General features: G+C 49.0%; 1 long non-coding RNA gene across 1 annotated transcript in view; it reads right to left on the bottom strand.

The window, feature by feature from the left end:
- Window positions 1-647: 647 nt before the first annotated feature.
- Window positions 648-6,000, bottom strand: part of LOC102458448 (uncharacterized) — a 61,798-nt gene continuing 56,445 nt past the window's right edge. Inside the window, exons 3-4 of the long non-coding RNA XR_332031.4 lie at window positions 2,914-3,096; window positions 648-957 (exon numbers count right to left, since the gene is read on the bottom strand). This is a non-coding gene — a long non-coding RNA (uncharacterized LOC102458448). The remainder of the gene's footprint in view (window positions 958-2,913; window positions 3,097-6,000) is intronic.

Genomic DNA, 6,000 nt, shown 5'->3' with positions numbered 1-6,000 from the left:
CTCCTACAGCCCAGATAACTCGGGTACCAGACCCAGGATCCTCCCAGGAACTCCCTTGAACACTCTGTCCCTTCAGAGGAAGAAGGTGAAATGGATGTCACAGGGGCAGAAAAAATATTGGACTCAACATCAAACGAGCACCTCTCATCTTCGTCACCCAGGGAGACAATCCTGCCCCACCAACCAACACAGAGGATGATTTTAGTTCCTTCCAGGAGCTCTTTAAGAGGGTGGCAATTGCATTTCGCTATTAGCTATGCCTGAGACCCAGCATAAACTCACAGACATTTTACTCATCTCGTCACAGGCTAAGCTAGCCATCCAAATGAAGGAAGCACTGATGGACCCAGCCAAAGCCCCGTGACAGACACCAGCATTGATCCCACCTATCAGCAAAAGATCTGACTGAAAATACTATGTAGCCCCAAAAGGTGTGGAATTCTTATTTTCGCACCCTACTCCGCATTCCTTAGTGATCAAAGCTGCTAATCAAAGGAGCAAGCACCAGACAATCAGCACAGGGCCACGTGACAAGGAATGGAAGTGCCTGGACGTGTTGGGCAGAAATGCCTACTCGTCTTCTAGCCTCCAAATCAGGATTGCAAACTGTGGCACTCCTTGCAAAGTACACACACCACACATTCGATCAACCATCAACTTTTATTACCGAGCTTCCTGACAACCAAAAGGAACAATACAGTGCGAACATGAAGGAGAGGGCATAGATTGTCAGAACAGCCCTGCAGACAGCACTGGACTCAGCTGACACGGCCTCAAGGTCCTTAGGGTCGGCAATAGTTATGAGGCGGGCGTCGTGGCACCAATAGTCTGGCGTCCCAAGGGAGGTGCAATCATGGAAGATCTACCGTTTGAGGAGCTATTTGCTGAGTCCTCCAACGCTTCCCTCCACACACTGGAGGACTCGAGCCACTCTGAAGACATTAGGCATACATGTACCTGCAAATAAAAAGAAACCGGGAAGACCTTTCACATAATGCTACAGATCAGCTCCATTTAATCAACAGGCAATGGCCCAGACCGAATAGACGCAGGCAGGCTCTGACCAGGCAACCACACAGCAACCTTCAACACCCTGCCAAGCATTTTGAAGGTCTGGTCGAGGGTCAGACAGCACTGAGTTCTCCAAGGCAGCAATACACACCTTATACACCATTTGGCAGCAGACTAGCTGCATTCTGTCCAGCATCACAGACTAATGGATACATCACCACAGACAAATGGATAATGGAGATCATCAAAAATGGTTATTGCATCCCATTTACTTCCATTCCACATCACCAACCCCCCTTCCCATCCCTCTTCAGGGACCCCTCTCACAAACTTATGCTAATACAAGAGACATAGCACCTCTTAAACTCGGGGCTATAGAAGAGGTCATAGCAAAGCACAGGAGGAGGGGTTTCTACTCCCACTACTTCCTGACCACCAAGAAGCCAGAGGGAATGGAGATCAATCTTAGATCTCTGAAAGCTAAACTGATTTGTTCATTATCAATTCAAAATGATAACCCTAGCCACCATCATCCCTGCCTTGGACAAGGGAGATAGGCTGTCCACCCTTGACCTCTGTCCACCCTCCACCTCTGAGATATATGTACTTTCACATCACAATATACCCATCCCACTGGCAATTCCTGAAGTTTACTGAGAGAGACCTACACTTCCAGTACAAAGTGTTGCCATTCGGACTCTTGACAGCCCCAAGAGTTTTCTCAAAAGTCCTGGCTGTTGTAGCAGCTCACCTAAGGAAAATGGGTATCACCGTTTCCCCATACCTAGACGACTGCCTAACAAGAGGCCCCAGGGCGCACAACACAGAACAGGCAGTAGCCACCACCAGAGCACTGTTCGACTCTCTGGGCCTACAGATCAATCTGGAAAAGTGTGTCCTTATCCCAAGCCAGACCACAGACTTCATAGGAGCATACCTGGACTGCACGAAAGCGATAGTGTCACTACCCCACCACAGGTTCACAGCTATCAGGGACCAGGTATCTCTAGCGCAAACCAGCCCATTCATAACAGCAAGACAATGCCTGCAACTAGTGGGACACATGGCAGCAGCCACGTTTGTGGTACCACACACCTGGCTGCACATGAGACCACTACAGGCCTGGCTAAGAACAGTGTACAGACCATACATACACCATATAAACAGGCACCTAGCCATGCCAAACAAGTTTAAGTCCACACTAACGTGGTGGACAATACATCACAATGTTTGCAGGGGGGTACCCTTACAGTGCTCACCTGCTACTATAACAGTAACAACAGATGCCTCGTTAATAGGCTGGGGAGCTCACCTGGACAAACACATCATGCACGCTCAATGGTGCAGGGACGAGACCAACAATTAAATAAATGTGCTCAAACTCAGAGCAGTTGGCAATGCTTGTGCCCACTTCCAGCCTATAATTCAGAACAAAACCATCCCAGTGTTAACAGACAACACTGAAACAATGTACCACATCAATTGGCAAGGGGGGGGGGGGTGATCCTATCAGTTATGCCAGGAAGCCGTAAAGCTATGGGAGTGGTGCATCCCTAGGAACATAACACTTCCAGCTACCTACCTTCCTGGCAAGGACGACATAACAGCAGACAGTCTCTGCAGGGACTTCCCCCACAACCAAGAGAGGGAAATTGACCCCAAAATACTAAAACCTATTTGCCACCAGCAAAAGCAAGAAGTGCCAATACTATTGTTCAAGAGCGTGCATAGGCCCCTGGTGCTTGGGGGATGCATTCAGCAATAAGTGGGAAGCATCTTTACTGTATGCGTTCCCACCATTTCCTCTGATCCAGTGCACAGATCATACTGACAGGAAAAAGGTGACAGGAAAAAGGTCATACGGATAGTGCCCATGTGGCCCAGACAGACTTGGTAACTTACCTTCTGCGGATGAGTGTTCACCCACCATAAAGCCTCCCACCAGACCGGACACAGCAGTACGGCCACAGTCACCATCCGGATATACACTCTCTCCACCTCCACATATGGATGGTGACTGGCTGATGCCTTCGGAGGTCGACTACCCCAAGGAGGTACAGCAAATCCTTGTGAACTGTCGTAGACCTGCAACAAGAAAAACATACAGTCAGAAATGGCACTGCTTCAAGTTATGGTGCCTCAAACACAACTGTACTCCAAAAGTCAGGAGTGTCAGAAATACTTACTTACCTGCTAGAACGATACAAAACAGGACTATCTCTAATCTCAGTCACAGTACACCTCACCGCAGTAGCGGCATTACACCCTCCAAAAGAGGGGTACTCAGCTTTTACTCACCTTTCCACCAAGAGGTTTCTCCGGGATCTACAAAACATGTTCCCACCACAATGAGACCCACTTCCAGCATGGGACCTCAATCTTGTATTAAGGGCTCTTATGGGGAAAACCCTGTGAGCCGCTAGCTACCTGATCCCTATTACACTTATCAATGAAGGTAGCCTTTCTCGTGGTGATTACCTCCGCAAGAGGAGTGGGTGAGGTGGGGCACTCATGACACAACCACCGTACACAACCTTCCATAAAGACAAGGCGGTCCTCTGTACCCACCCTAAATTCCTCCCGAAAGTAATTACCTCTTTCCACTCTAACAAACCAATCTACTTACACGTCTTCCTTCCTAAACCCCATAAGGATGACAGAGAAAGGGCACTTCACGCCTTAGACACCCATAGGGCAATAGCCTTCTATCTCCACCATATGGAGCCCTTTCAAAAATCTCCATAACTCTGTGTCATCTACAGAAAGATCAAAACGGTTACCCTTATCCAAACAGACTATCTAAATGGATCTCGGACTGCATACGCCTAGCCTATAACATATTCAACAGAGAACCCCCAATGACCATAAAGGCTCACTCCACGAGAGCAATGGCAACAACAACAGCCTCCCTCAGTGGAATCCCAACAGAGGACATCTGTAAGAGGCCACATGGGGATCTGTTTACACATTCACACAGCATTATACAATAGTCATTTGCGGACACGGACATGTGCTTTGGCTGAACGGTACTAGCAGTTACCGAGTCAACATTGCTGAAGTGCCCACCACCAAGCACAAATGCCACTTTGTAGTCGCCTAAGGTGGAGCATGCCCAGGGACACTCCTCAAAAAAGGGAAGGTTACTCACCCTGTGCAGTAACTGGAGTTTTTCGAGATGGTTGTCCCCATGGGCGCTCGACCATCCACCCTCCTCCCCTCAGCTTTGGATCCATCTGCTTCCGGGCCAGAAGGAACTGAGACAGCAGTTGGCTGTGTGCACGGGACGACTGTTCCAAGTGTCGTGTGCCAATGCTCCACGTGCACAGCCAACCAGAGAGGCACTGCTATCAGAAGTCTGCCGACCATGGGCGCAGTGGCGCTGGCACACCTAAGGTAAAACACCCACAGGAACAACCATCTCGAAGAACTCCAGTTACTGCACAGAGTGAGCAACCTTCCCTTTTGAAATAAGTTATTTCAAAATAATTTCCTTATGTAGACATACCCTGTGAGACCCATCTGGAGCCTATTCCAACCCCAAGAACTTTCCCTGAAGGTACGTCTACACTATTTTGGGATATCAGAGTGTCCCGAAATAGCAAGCCCATTATTTCGGGCTCACTATTCCAGAGTATGTCTACACTACAAAGTTAATTCAAACTAACAGCCGTTAGTTCGAATTAACTTTCATAGGCCCTACAGAGGCAAACCGCTAGTTCGAACTTAATTCAAACTAGCGGAGCGCTTAATTCGAACTAGGTAAACCTCGTTCTACAAGGACTAACGCCTAGTTCGAATTAAGTAGTTTGAATTAAGGGCTGTATAGCCACTTAATTCGAACTAGTGGGAGGCTAGCCCTTCCCAGATTGTCCTGGTGGCCACTCTGGGCACAACCAGGGAAACTGTTCTGCCCCCATCCTGGTCCCCGATTCCTTAAAGGGGCACGGTCTGGCTACGGTGCCCGTGCCAGGTGCAAGCTTGCCAGCACCCAGCCAGCATACCCTGCATCTGGCATGGCATAAGCCAGCCATCCGCTGTCACCCAGCCCTCCACCTCTTTCCTGGACCAGGCTGGTGGCTCCCAGGAGCCTGCCCAGGGCCGCAAGAGATTGTGGACCTCATCGAGGTTTCGGGGGAGGCCTCCAACGTCCACGACCTCCGCACTAGCCACAGGAAAGTGGCCGTCTAGGGCAGGATAGCTGCCAGCCTGGCCACCAAAGGTCACATGCAAACCCAGGAGCAGGTTTGCATGAAAATCAAGGTGATCCAGTGAGACCCCCGATCCTGAGCCCTGAGCTTAGAACATAAGAACATAAAAATTGCCATACTGGGTCAGAACAAAGGTCCATCTAGCCCAGTAGCCTGTCTGCTGACAGCGGCCAACACCAGGTACCATGGAGGGGATGGACCGAAGACAATGACCAAGCCATTTGTCTTGTGCCATCCATCTCCAGCCTTCCACAAACAGAGGCCAGGAACACCATTTCTACCCCCTGGCTAATACCACTCTATGGACCCAACCTCCCTTAATTTATCTAACTTCTCTTCAAACTCTGTTATAGTTCTAGCCTTCACAGCCTCCTGCGGCAAGGAGTTCCACAGGTTGACTATTTGCTTTGTGAAGAAGAACTTTCTTTTATTAGTTTGAAGCCTGCTACCCATTCCTTTCTTTTGGTGTCCTCTAGTCCTTCTATTATGGGAACTAATGAAGGAACTTTTCTTTATGCACCCTCTCCACACCACTCAGGCTTTTATAGACCTCTATCTCATCCCCCCTCAGTTTCCTCTTTTCTAAGCTGAGACGTCGCAGTCTCTTTAGCCTCTCTTCATATGGGACCTGTTCCAAACCCCTGATCATTTTAGTTGCCTTTTTCTGAACCCTTTCCAAGGCCAAAATATCTTTTCAGGGGTGAGGAGATAACATCTGTACACAGTACTGAAGATATGGCGTACCATAGTTTGATACTTCCCCTCCTCCTTCTTCCCCTGG

Source organism: Pelodiscus sinensis, chromosome 2 (assembly GCF_052426305.1).
Source record: "Pelodiscus sinensis isolate ZL-2025 chromosome 2, ASM5242630v1, whole genome shotgun sequence".
NCBI classification, from domain to species: Eukaryota; Metazoa; Chordata; order Testudines; family Trionychidae; genus Pelodiscus; species Pelodiscus sinensis.
Note: the sequence above shows the minus strand (reverse complement) of the source record. Positions and strands in the feature narration are given on the sequence as shown.